Source organism: Boleophthalmus pectinirostris, unplaced genomic scaffold, assembly GCF_026225935.1.
Source record: "Boleophthalmus pectinirostris isolate CB_2022bp ecotype Guang Dong unplaced genomic scaffold, ASM2622593v1 HiC_scaffold_18, whole genome shotgun sequence".
NCBI classification, from domain to species: Eukaryota; Metazoa; Chordata; class Actinopteri; order Gobiiformes; family Gobiidae; genus Boleophthalmus; species Boleophthalmus pectinirostris.
Window position 1 is genome coordinate 41729971 of NW_026571133.1, and position 14518 is coordinate 41744488.

Sequence of the window (14518 nt, forward strand, 5' to 3'; positions counted from 1 at the left end):
AAATAAAACTAACCTTGCATCATATGAATCGTCGCATATCGAGGGACTATTCTCTCAGCAGCAGCAGTGGAATTTTACTTTGTCAGTGAGCAGTGGTGCAGTGGGGATTTTTTAAGTGGGGGTACGCCGTTCGTGATGTTATCAGTGTGATGAATCCTTCCCACCTATTTACCTTTAAAAAAAAAAACAACAACTCACTTTTGGTACAAAAATAAAGGTGCCAGTCCAGTAAACATTAGTAATATTTTATGTTTATTATTACTTATTGTACTCAAAATGATGCAGAATAATGTTAGTAACATTAACGCCATTCATAATCACCTACAGAACATAAATCATAGTCTAAACCAGGACTAAACTAGGACTAAACCAGAACTGAACCAGGGCTAAAACAAGACTCAAACAAGACTCAAACAGGACTCAAACAGGACTAAATCAGGTCTAAACCAGAACTAAATCAGGTTTCTAAACCAGGACTGAACCAGGACTAAACCAGCTCTAAACCTGGTCTAAACCAGGACTAATCTTGGACTTGAGAACGAGAGAGTCCGTGGAGCAGGGTGTCTACAAAGCGCAATAGGGCGACGGCTGTGATTAGTCCTGTGTAGTGCGGAGCTCTGCACTGGTCTTTTCGACTGCGGTCACCCGACAGTCTACATGGGCGCACCTCCAGACCCGTCCCGACACTCAGTCCTGGTTCAGTCCTGGTTTAATCCTCCTGGTTCAGTCCTGGTTTAGTCCTGGTTTAGTCCTGGTCCCTCATGTCTCAGGTCACTATAGGACAGTAGTGCAGATATCATGCAGGTTATTATTTTTCACCACCCTGCTGGTAAGGTATATGCTAAGTGATATCAGTGCTCTACTGCCAAGTTTTCTATCAGGAAGTACAATCATGGATCTAAATCCTTTAAATGCAAGGTTGGTTTTACATCTAAAATTATTCAATCAACACAGACTTTTACATCAACAGTCTGGTGTAATAATAGTTTTGTTTCAGGTGTTTTGTGGAGTGAGTAAGACTGTTTTTAGTGGCAGGAGAACTATGGCCATTGACATGCACTAGTCTAGCACCAGTGACCTCTGCAAATACAAGGACTGAATGGAATATTTAAAAACACGTCTCCACACGTCTCCAACTCTCTGGCTCACTAGGAAATGAGGCCCTATGTCCAAAATTCCGGACTGTCCCTTTAACCATCCTCTGTAGATGTTCTCCTGCTGGACACTGATGGACCCACACCATCCCACCATCCTGTATGTCATGATGCTCTCCAACAGCGCTGCAGATCATCCACATGACTGCCTTGCTCCTGCTCAAACTCAACAGCCTGAACTAAGGAGGAGGAGGTCACGGTCCAGTTGAATGCCACAATATTTCAAAGGGTACACCTGTTCAATTGGGCTGTTGATAATATCGTAATATTATATCATCAAAAGTCTCACAATAATATTGTGGACTGTTACACTATATTGAATCACAAGTTTCTTTCCTTAAATACATGGTTTTATAGTAGCAAGCAAGCAACAGCTTATAAACATCGGGAACTACATATCCCATGATTCATTTCAGTGCAGACAACATGAAGAAATATGTTTTTTACTTGAATTCTTGGGATTATGATGGAAATAATTCACATCAAAATCTTGTCATGGTATTATAAAGGAAAAAAGCGTCCTATCTACAATTATATCAGCCTCTTCAGAATATTGCAGTAAATATCGTACCATGAGATTTGGATATCGTTGCATCCCTATAGTTGTTAATAATAACTGGGTTGTGCTCTTTGACTAGTCTAGGATCAATGTGTACCTGTTTTTTTCTTCTGCAGAGTGAAGACAGTTGGTTACGAGCAGCACATTTAATCACAATATCAAGTCCCATGTTTGTAAGTCCTTTTTCTATGAGGTCTGAACCGTGTTGTGGTGCTGGGGTGTGGTTCTTTCACAAGCGGTTGGTGAAAAATAAAGATTTTCTGCTTATCTGGGTGTGCATTCTGTCTTGTCCGCTCCAATGCCCAATATTTTCCTTTTCCTGCAGCTCAGGTCACACTGGGGTTATGTGTGGCCTTGCTGCTTATGCATGAGACCAGTGCAAGAGTGAACAGAGAGAAGAACATATAAAAGAGCATTCAAATGTTAAGTTAAAGGTCCTATGTTAGGCATGATTGACTCTGAGCTTTTAGATGTGTTATAATGATATTACCTCCCAATAACATGACAAAAATAGCTGTTTAGGCCTATTCAGTAACTTCTGTCATATTAAAGTAAGCAACAATAAAGCTTCATGGCTGAAATTACACTCACCCATTTTTACTGCAAAGTGTCTTATCTTATTGCATTGCATATTGCAGACCTAAATTATACCTGGAATTTGTGTTCCAAGACTTTTAAAAGGTGTCAGAGTAAAAGTTTTTGTATTTCAGTTTGTGGGGTCAAAATCTGAAACTCTATGAGTGATGAGTTCAAACATGCTCAAATATGAAAATGTTTAAACAGAGACATAAAGAAATGATTATAGCCATATAATCATATGTGGCAATATCGGCTTGTGTCAAAGCCTGATGCTGTCAGATATCAGTTGCTAAGCAAGGCCGGGCCTGATTAGTACTTGAATGGGAACCTCTGGGAAAATCAGGAGCCACAGGATGGTCATAAAAATTGTCGTTGTGTCCTTAGGCAAGACACTTCACCCACATTGCCTAATATGAAAGTGATGTGTGCGTGAGTGATGGTGGTCGTCAGAGGGGCCAATGGTGCAGATTGGCAGCCTCACTTCTGTCAGTCTGCCCCAGGGCAGCTGTGGCTACAATAGTAGCTTACTACCACTAGGTATGGAGTGACTGAAGTAATGCTCTGTAAAGTGTCTGTGAGAGTCCAAAAAAGCATGCATTATTATTATTATTATAGCCAAGTATGCAGTGAGAAGGAATTTAAGTTAATTTCACTTTTGAATGTCCATTAAAACATTTTGAAATGCAGTTATTCATAATGTAACTTACTATTATAAGAGTCTAGCACATTGTTGCTTTAATAGTGTTGTTATAAAAGGAGATAATTGCCTTTATGTAGCTGTTGCTTACTGTTGGAACATATGCAATTTATTTATGAAGTAGCCTATCAGAATAAACTTATTATTATCTATAGTTAATATATAATATAATATATAAGTCAGCTCCTCAGATGAACTGGGGGCATGGTTATGGTGAATAAGGGCTAGGAACACTATTCTTATTTATTAACTTCTTTCTTTCTTTTCTTTTTTCTTCCTTCCATCCTTGTTTCTTTCTCTCTTTCTTTCTTATGAATATCTTTGACTGAACCGACAGTGTCATCCACAGTCAGAGCCCACGCTGCTGCCAAACTCCCCAAACGCCACTAGAGGGCACCAGCACCAGCCCGGTGGTGCGCCCCGGCCCCCGCAGCCCCTCTCAGCCGCCGTAGACCCACGTGTGCCCCGCCTGCCTCCCTGCCTGCCCTCCTCCACCGTAGCGCCAGTGTGCAGGGGCTCTGTCCGGGAGGGGGAGTGTCGTAACGGGGAGTGTCTCGGGCTTTCAGGGCTTTAAACTGCGCCTCTTCTCTGCGCCGCTCCGCTGACTCGACACCCCTCCGCTCCGGCTGCACCTCCGAGTCTCCACCGCGAACCGAACCGAACCCAACCCGACCAGAAGTGCGTTTGCCAGGTAAGAAATCCCCGCATGTTATCTCTTTCAGCTTAGCACGGATTGAAAAGTGACGCGAACGAGTAGAGCCTGTGCTACTCGTGCGTAATTACCGTGCAGCGACTGTTTTGGAACGATTACAACAAGGGGACGCTTTGGTAACTACTTTATCCCATCTGATTTAATAAAAATAACACTTAAACATGAAGTCAGTGCGTTGTGAAGTGCAAAAAACGCTGCCTTATATGGAGAAAAGTAGGAAAACGCATTGCTTTTGGCATGCCCATGAAATAGCGGAATTTTGAGTCATGCAGGCTAGTTTATAGATTTAATTGATTCTCCGTGCTTTGTTCATGTGCACACTGTCCCTGCACCGTGCAAAGAGGTAGTTTGGATGAAAATGTAAGCAAGTATAAAAGTAAGGATAGAGATAAGAAAGGAATAAGTCGCAACAAGTTGGGCAAAGTCTGGAAATCTTTATAAGAATGGACAATAGACAACTGTTATAAACACAATTGTTCTGGTGTAGTGTCAAGATTTAGTGTCAAAATGCGAGCCAGTGTCTGATGCCTAATTGCTTTATTGTACAGGAACTCAGATTTAAAGATTGTATTAGGAACTAGTGCTGGGGTTTGTAGTTCCAAAAGGTCATTTTGAGGTAGTTTATATAATTTCACGTTTACATCCAAGCCACAAAATTGCAAAACAGCTGAGGCCGAATTAGATCCAGTTTTGAGGGAATGCAGTACCCCCTTCTCTGGATTTTTGAGTGTAAAGGATTCGAATTTTTAGTGGATTCTGGAAACTATCTGAGAAATTATAATGGAATCCGGCAACGTGTCCCAAAGCATTTTTTCCGAGCATGACACTATCCAAATCTGTGTTTTCAGACTTATAATACAGTATAGGCCAGGGTAAAAGTCAGTTCAGTGGTCTTTTTTTTATTGCCTACCATAATTATCTGTGTGTAACTTGGAACTGCAAAACTAACACGCAGTAACATCCACAGAAATGCAGTCTTAGATACACGAGCTCAACATTTGCAACTGATAAACTGGCTAAGCATATATGACCAAGATACGGTACATTTTTCATTTTTATTTTGATATTTTCTGCAGCATATCAGGCCCGTTGATAGAAATTTGGGGGCCCAGGGCAAGAAGCCTCACATGGGCCCCCCTCTAATATAAATTAATAGGAAGAGGGTAGAATTGTGGGCCCCCGGAACAACAGAACCCTTTGTGCTTCTTGTCTACTACCCTGAGCAATATATCAAACTTTAAAATGTGTTGTCATCTAATAGACCTAATGAATACTAGGGGGTGCAGGGTCCCTTGCGATTCAATACGATACTCGATACATGACTCACGATATATTATCACAATGTGGTGATATATATGATAATCCATATACAGTCCCTGACAAAAGTCTTGTCGCTTATCCATTTTCTAGAAACAAAAGTTTATAACCTGACTTTAAATTAATTGATTGGTTTTAGAAATGTCTCATATGAAAGCTAAAACCCTCCCAAATTATGCTCAATATACTAAAATAAATTTGCTTCACTGAAGAAAGATTGATCATTTAATGAACACAGAAAGGTCAGATTTTGGCAAGACAAAAGTTTTGTCGCCTACAGAAAATTGAACAAATAATTTACTTCAAATACAAAAATATGTTGCATAACGTCAGTGAATGAAGTAGTGGTGCTGTGAGATCCATATTTAATATCTTGTATGACTCCATGAGCTTGAAGGACTGCCCCATGTGGTTCGACAATGAGTCATACAATTTGTTGATGAAGTCATCAGGAATAGCAAAGAAAGCGTCTTACATTCCTCCCAGAGTTCATCAAGATTCTTTGGTTTTGTCTTCCATGCTTCCTCTTTCATTCTACCCCAGACTTGCTCAATGATGTTCATGTCTGGTGACTGGGCTGGCCAGTCCTGGAGCACCTTGATCTTCTTCGCCTTGAGAAACTTTGATGTAGAGATAGAAGTATGTGATGGAGCACCATCCTGCTGCAAAATTTGACCCCTTTTATGGTTGGGAATGTAAGAGGAGCTAATACTTCTTGATATTTTAGGTTATTGATATTTGCCTTCCACCCTGCAAATGTCTCACACACCCCCAGACTGGATGGAACCCAGAACATGATTTTTCCAACACCAAACTTAACTGTTTTCTGGGTGAATCTTGGATCCATGTGGCTCCAGTAGGTCTCCTGCAATATTTGCGGTGGCTGTGATGTAATTCAACCGAGGATTCATCTGAGAAATCCACCTTCTGCCACTTTTCCAGTGTCCATCCTTTTAGCAGGCTGTGGGCCTTGGCAAATGTCACACAGTTTTTAAATTGCCTTTTGTTTAGTGCTGGTTTCTGTGCACTGATTCGACCATGGAGGCCATTTCCAGACAGAATTCTACAAACTGTTGTGGTTGACACAGGGACTTGAGGTGACCAGGCCTGGTGGAGTTTGCTGCAGTGGAAAAGGGGCTGGCCTTGGATTTTCGAATCAACAAACGGTCCTCCCGAGCAGTTGTCTTGCGGGGTCTGCCGGACCTGGGCTTGTCAAAAACATCTCCAGTCATTTCAGATCTTTTTCTTATTCTTTGTACTTGACGCTGAGACACATTGAAGGTGTCACCACCTCAGCAGTGGATCTGGTCTTCAGCCTCTTGATAATTAACGCTTTGGTCTCAGGGTGGATCTTAGGCATGTTGTCAGAGGTCAAGTTGCAGTTGATGTGAAGGTCTGGTGTGCTGGGCTTCTTTTTATACACATCCACTAATTGATTGATCAGTAACTGATCACAGGTGAGGCTGTAATCTAGGATTGGGTGCATCATATGACAAGGTGACAAGACTTTTGTCTTGCCAAAATCTGACCTTTCTGTGTTCATTAAATGATCAATCTTTCTTCAGTGAAGCAAATTTATTTTAGTATATTGAACATGATTTGGGAGGGTTTTAGCTTTCATATGAGACATTTCTAAAACTAATCGATTAATTTAAAGTCAGTTTATAAGCTTTTGTTTCTACAAAATGGATAAGCGACAAGACTTTTGTCAGGGATTGTATTGCACTTAATATATTACTGTTTTTTAAGAACCAAATTCATTTTGTTTCTTTGTTAAACCACTATCTGTGCAAAGTGAATATGAAATGTATCTATTTTAATCTTCAAAACTATGAATAAGTCAAGTTCCTTCCACTAAATAAGCAACAAAATTGTAGTGCGGTCACAAAAAATTGCTAAAAGATACCAAAAATGAAATAAACAAATACTCTTGGCAATATATCGATACAGCAACCCATGGTAACGATACTGTGTCACCAGATTTAGTATCATGATATTTTTGCATACCCCAATGAATAGAAAATGACATAGTTTCTATAGTTTTGACCAAAAAAAGGTGGCTTGCCCTCTACATGTGGGTGGAGAGTCCCTGCCTCAAGTGGAGGAGTTCAAGTATCTCGGGGTCTTGTTCACGAGTGAGGGGAGGATGGAACGTGAGATTGACAGGCGGATCGGTGCAGCGTCTGCAGTGATGTGGTCGCTGTATCGGACCGTAGTGGTGAAGAGGGAGCTGAGTCAAAAGGCAAAGCTCTTGTTTACCATCAATCTACATTCCTCCCCTCACCTATGGTCATGAGCTCTGGGTAATAACCGAAAAGACAAGATCGTGGATACAAACGGTCGAAATGAGTTTCCTTCACAGGGTGACTGTGAAGTCACCTATCTCCTTTAGAGATAGGGTGAGGAGCTCCAACAGGAGTGGCTCGGAGTAGAGCTGCTGCTCCTCCATGTCAAGAGGAGCAGTTGAGGTGGCTTGGGCATCTGTTTCGGATGCCTCTTGGGCGTCTCCCTCTGGAGGTGTTTGGGCATGTCCCACCAGGAGGACACCCCGGGGCAGACCCAGGACACGCTGGAGGGACTATGTCTCTGGGCTGGCCTGGGAACGCCCCGGGGTTCCCGGAAGAGCTGAAGGAAATGTGTGTGGAGAGGGAAGTCTGGGCCTCCCTGCTTAGTCTGCTGACCCCTACAACCGGCCCTGGATAAAGCGGAAGAAAATGGATGATATAGTTTCTAGCTTTGTGAAATGAATAGGCAGAGGCTTACAGTATCTGTTTTTTGTTGTAGTTTTTTACTGTAGTTACCATAGAAACATGCATCCAAAAGAGTGGGTGCCCTCACATTGGAGTTAGTCACAACTTCCTGTCCCGTGCTGATGAAGCTGCAGTGTGTGCGAGTCCGGGGCGGGTGTGAGACAGGAGGAGGAAACAGCCCATGCCGGAACCACATACTGTTATTATGGGATGTGTGAGTCGCTGTGTAAACATCGCCATGGTAACAGACGCAGCCAGGAAAGCCTTTTAACAGCACGCTGCAACAAGTGGATTAACTAATAGACTGTGATTTGTAAATGTGTCAGGATGTGTTTACATCATTCTTGTAAAGATTTATACCAGATGCCCTTTCTGTCACTAAAACACCAAACAAGTGAAAATACTTAATGGTGAAAAAAGTTGTTCATTTAATCACATTTTTCGGCAAACTGTTTAGCTTTGTACAAAAGATTAAAGGCCCTTTCCTGAGTTTTCCATGAATTTGAGGGAAATTTGTTTTTCTTAGTACACATATTGTATACTAGTATGTGTAAGTAGCTCTTGAAGACAAAATAAGGCAGCAGGAAAGTGCTTATAAACTAAATAAAAGTGAAACAGTCTAGCTAAGTAAAAGTATTAAAGTACCTGTTTAAAAATGTACTTTAAGAGAAAAAAGTAAAAGATTTTTTGCTGAGATTTTTAGAACAATTAAAGGATGAAATGTAGTGATTTTGAAAAAGGATTAAGTTGATTTTAAGCGATTACTCAAATTTCTTATTTTTTTTAGCTGCTTTTGGGTATCCAGTGTGCTCAAAATGTTGACATTAACTCAGATTATAAAATAAGTCTCAGCCATTTCAGCAGATCTCACACCATAAAGAAAAGTACTTTTTACTTTTCAGTCCAAATCTAAAATGTGGTGAAGAAAAAGTAAAAAATGTCCACTGTAAAATGTACTTAAGTAACATACAGAAACCTAAAATGTCAAGTGTTTACATTTTTGATACAAAGGTAAATGTGACTCAAGTAAAAGTAAAAGTATCACATGAAACAATCTACTTATCTACAATCTACTCAAAGTAAAAGTCTTAAAGTAGCTGTTTAAAAATGTAGTTAAAGTAAAAGCATTTTGCTGAGATTTTCTTGATGAAATGTAGTGATTTTGAAGAAGAATTTAGCTGATTTTAAGTGATTCAACTGATTTCTTACTTTTTCTAGCCGCTTTTGTGTATTTGGTTTGCTCAAATTTGGAGTGCCAAATATTTCAGTCATCATTTTTAAGAGTATAGATTACGAGTTTGACTGTTCATGTCCTCATACATTCATAATGGCTTTAAAAGTGCATTATGTAACTTTCATGTAACAGAGTCTACCAGCTGCATGTCTTTGTGGAGATGTTATTATTTTGCTTGCAATGTTTCACTGTAGGCGATGTCGTCAAGCCAAGTTATGGGTCAGATCTGTGGAGAGGCACCCTTGCTGACAATAAGAATTAGGGATGCATCCATTCAGCTTTTTCAGTTCCGTTACTATGACTTTAAGTATCTGCAAATATCAACCAATACCAGTGCCTCAGCTAAAAACAGCATTTATTTTTCTTAAAACAAAAATAAAATATAGAACAGAGCCGAATGTGTTCTGTAGCTGTTGTTTATCTCTGGAGTAACAACAGAACAGCTTTGTATCAAAAAGTTCCAGCAATGTGAGACTTTCTCAGCTGACTACAACCAGTAAATAGTCTTATTACAAGGGCGTAGGTTTGCATAGGGACAGTGGGGAGGTGTAACAACCAATATTTGGGAAAGACAAAATAGTCTGGGACAGTATTTGCCATTTTATTTTAATAAACAAAAATATACATTGATTCCAATATTTTTCCAAACTCAGTTGTATTAACTGAACATGTTTTAGTTCACATTTTGATTATTAGATGTTCTGGCATATATTCAGCGATATGACAACAGGGTTACTCCTGCCGCTATTTCATTGGCTGCAACAGAGTGATGTCATTAGTGGAGCCAGGAGCCTAAACTGGGAAAGCGGAAGGACAGGGCCGCACCTGAAGATGTCGACTTGAGCAGCGTGAGGGAAGACGCTGTACCAAACTCTGAAAAACTTTTCAAAAGGAACTTACTCAGCTTCATCTTCAGTTAAACTTGTCTTATAATGAGTCGCCGTGGAAAAAAGCAACTATCACCAAGTGCACCTCCCAAACAGAGCCCTACTCGTGCACTGTGAGACCCCGACTCTACTGACAATATTCCATGGAAAAATGTACGGACATGACCTCACAAATATCTCATCACCAACAAGCAAAGAGAAATCTGCTACAAACTTCTACATCACTGTTCTCCACTAAACAATCATCTTAGAAGAACAATGGACACAAACTGAAAAATGAAACCAGCTCTCACTTATTTTGGACCTGCCCAGACTCTGTGTGTTTTTGGAAAGAATTCATAAAAAATATATGGGGACATAATTTAAACTGATGTCTTATTACATCAATTTAAATGTTTGAACAGGATATCTGAACTGGTATTTGTAGGCCGATGTTTGATTCAGCAAAATTTCCAGTATTGGCGCTGATATCTGATACCAGAATCTAATCGGTGCATCCCTAGAAATTCATGTTTTTCAAGATAAATGTAAGCAGTACAGTTGAAGACTGAATACATGCAGGATAGATACGTTTACTGTGGAACATTCCAGGCAAAGCAATAACCTCGCCGTGGATACCAGCAGGTGACGGCTTCCCCATCAGAATAGTTAATACTGCACCTTTAAGATATACAGAAAGCTTAATTTAAATCCAGTGTTAAATCCGTGTTAAATCCAAATGTCACATCGTCACATACAGGTATTAGATCACAATCCCCTTTTTTTATTCATACGACACAGTTCTAGAAGTACTTTAAAGACTTTTATGGCCAAATAAACCCCCCTCCTCCCACATACGAGCTATTTTGAGACCCCGTAGCCCTGATCGAGCGGCAGAATGTACTACAGCAGCAGAGGAGACGAGTCACTCTGTTCTGTGAGTCAGTAGGCCACAGCTCAGGGCGTGGTGCTACAGACCAGAAGCAGGCCGGGACACTGTGTAACGCCGGGATTGATTATTAACTCCATCCTTGGAAAGTCAGATTGTTCACTGATTCCAAGTAGTAGTTATAGTAGTAGTACTCTTTCATTGTCCAGAAGTTATATATTTTATTTAGTTGAACTTGGCCAGCTTTGTGTTGAGAGGTATTAAACAAACAGTGGTAGAGCGAACATCGACAGTCTGACAGATCGTTGTCGTGTCCATTGGCAAGACACTTCACCTGTTTGTCTCCAGTGTGCATTTCGTATAGGTGAAGATAATACGCACCTGCCCTTGGCTGACCGAATAGAAATCCCATACTGTGAAATATTCGAGACAAAGGAATAACATCTCCATGGACACAAACACAAAGCGGAAATGTACGGAGTATGTCTTTAAGCTTTGCAACAACTAGGGTACGAAATAGATCAACTTTAAGATATTTTAATCGGGAAAAAAGTGTTTTCTTTAATCAGAATGCATTGCCAGCTGACATTAAATAGTAAATGTAAAATAGATGCTAAAAATAGTAGTGGCAAAGGAGAAATATTGTATTATATTTTTAGGCAGTGTTCACCAGCGTCTGACCAAAACTGAAGAAGAAGCTTGGATGAGCTGCAAAATGTATTTGACCATAATAAACTTCTGTCCAGTTAACAAACTGAATTTCTCCTTTGCCATGATGCTGCCTAGTCTGATTCGTCTGCCGGTTTCACTTTGTGGAAACCGTCTGACCTCGCAGCATTAGAATTCGTTCGTTCGACGGTAGGCGGGTACTTTTTTATTTAACCAATTCGCTGCTATTTGGTCGTGATGTATGTAATGCACCAAATCCTGTAGGAAGAAGGACAATAACGTCTTTACCCTCGATAAAATTCACCAAAACATTCTCTTTGTTCCAGCTTTAAATCTCAGGAATCTTTGCCAACACAGAATGTCTGTCTTTGTCTACATACAACTTCAGGGGTTCTTGCAAACCCTCTAGTGCAGGAATCTCCAACCTTTTGTGTCCGCTGAGCTACCTTTACAAAATGAAAATGCCGGAGAGCTACTCATTTTAGTGGTTGCAAGAAATTGAGTTGGTATAAGAGGGCAATCCTTAGATGTTGTACAGTTAGATGCCTATAAAACATTAAACCATATCCATTTATTAGTACGCAAAGTTCAAAATAACACATTTACAGTGGTAATTAATCAAATTTGAGTTATTTAGTACAATAAATATAATTCAGAAATCGTTTGGCGAGTTACTTGTCAGGGGTAGAGAGCTACTGGTCACTCCCAAGCTACAGGTAGGAGACTCCTGGTTTAGTGTATTCCAATTCCTGACCTAGTCACTGGAGAGAAATGAGCAATTCTGCACTTGTCTTAAAAATAGTTTTGTGTTTTGTTTCAGTGTGAGTTAGTTGAGAGGAGCATGAGTACAGAGCAGGGATTTCCCATGTATGGAAAAGTAACTGCATTACTCATCATCTGCCCTCCAGCTCTCAGTCAAATATTTGTGTTAGGAGTAATTGAAAGCCAGATTGGGTTCACGGCGTACAGTAGATCCATGAAAATGTTGATTTGAATTTGAATGATTGTAGACTTTACTTTGTTTTAGTATTGATTGGCAATAGTACACGGACTGAAAATAGCAATGGACTGGAGCAGTCATAAAATAAAACAGTGCCACGTCTTACACTCCTTTTGGGAAGTGAAATTAACATCATACTATTTTGTTATAAATCAAAGAGTAAACTTCCTATTCTGAAACACAATCATTTTATTGCGGGGAAATAGGCAGAGGGAAAGACATCGACCATAATCCTTTGTTCCATTGTTCCGGGTCCAACGTACAGAAATTACTTGGAGAATTCAAGCTAGACGATATGAGAAAAAAACATCTCATATTCATCCATAATAATTTTCCTTTACAATTTATTTTTGTCGAGTGGTGAAGTACTCTGTTTTGTTACTTAAGTAAAAGTATAGATACAAAAGTATAAAAGTGACTAAGGAAAAGTATTACATGTAAGAACGTGGTAAAGTACCTGTTTAAAAATGTACTTGAGAAAAAAGTATTTTTGCTGAGATTTTTTGAGCAATTAAAGGATGAAATGTAGTGATTTTGAAAAAGAAGCAATAAGCAATAAAAAGCAATAAAAACACCCAGAATCAAATAAAGCCATCTTATATAACTTTAGCCTTTACAAGCCTCTATTGTCATTATACAATAGAATAATGAAATTCAGAGCTGCTCTGTCAAAGTGCAAGAATTAATTAATTAATTAATTAAACAAATTAACAGTTCTCATTAAGTATGGTGACAGCTTTGGGGAAGAAGCTGTCCCTGAGTCTGTTGGTCCTCGCTGGAATTGACCTGAGGCACCTGCCAGAAGGCAACAGATTGAACAGGTGGAATCCAGGGTGTGTATTGTCCTTAATGATTTTCCTCACTCTGCTGAGACAGCGGGAGTTCTATAATGTTCTTAAGGAAGGTAGAGGGCAGCCAATAATGTCCTGTGCAGTGTTGGTAACCTTCTGCAGACGCTTCCTGTCAGGCTCTAGAGAGCCACACTGTCACAGCAGGCGACCAATGGTGGAACAATAGAAGGTCACCAACAGGTTTGTGTTTAGTTGCTCCTTCCTGAGCACCTCAGGAATAGTAGCCGCTGCTTGGCCTTTTTGACCAGTGCTGAGGTGTTGACTGACCAGGAGAGATCTGCAGAGATGTGAACTCCAAGGAATTTGAAGGTCTCCCCTCGCTCCACACTTTGGCCGTTGATGTACAGGGGGTAGGGGTGGCTCTGTTCCGCTGAAAGTCCAGGATGAGTTCCTTAGTCTTGGTGATGTTCAGTGCCAAGTTGTTATTTGCACACCACTCACTGAGTTTCAGCACCTCATCTCTGTAGGGCACTTCATTCCCCTCTGTTATCAGCCCCACCACCATCCTGTCATCAGCAAATTTGACAGAGATGTTCTGTGGGTGGGTGGGACTGCCGTCGTGAGTGTAGAGCGAGTAGAGGAGTGGGCTCAGCACACAGCCCTGGGGGAGCCGGTGCTGACAGTGCGGATGGATGATAGGTGGGGACCCAGTTTCACCTGCTGGGGTCGATTGATCAGCAATACTGTATTGCTGAACATTACAAATAAAGCAATAGCATCTCCATGGTAACAGACTCCCAACCTGAAAAGTTAGACAGTTATGCATGTTTAAGTACTTAAAGTCGTACATTTCTTAAATACTTTTTTTTTGGACCACTACTATGCACTTTGACTTGAGTAATATTTTGAAGTAACCTTATTCACTTAGACCAAACTTTATTGATCTACAAGGGAAATTACTTGAACACAATATCTCACACATCACAATATGATATAATAACAAATTTGTATATATATTCTTACTTGAGTACAGTTTTTGTCTACTCTACCCGCTCTGCCCGTGAGGCTAATACTTTGATAATACTGCACTTGTACTTCCGTATACTGTTACATCCCCAGACGCCAGTATCTCCTCTGAGGGCTCTTTTCTCACACTCTGGCTTATACAAAGTGCAGGTTCCATTGTCTAAACAGATCATCAGTGAAGTCGGTCGTTTCTGTTCAGTCTTCTATAATTGTGTTCCTCCTTCACTGTTTACTACACACTCTGCTCACTAAACACGCAGCTAACCTCTGGGCTT

At 40.4% G+C, this 14518-nt stretch overlaps 1 protein-coding gene across 1 annotated transcript in view; it reads left to right on the forward strand.

Annotated features, from left to right (window-relative positions):
- Nucleotides 1-3460: 3460 nt before the first annotated feature.
- Nucleotides 3461-14518, forward strand: part of gsna (gelsolin a) — a 51439-nt gene continuing 40381 nt past the window's right edge. The window contains exon 1 of the mRNA XM_020919267.2: nucleotides 3461-3680. The gene's annotated coding sequence lies outside the window, so the exon portion shown is untranslated. The remainder of the gene's footprint in view (nucleotides 3681-14518) is intronic.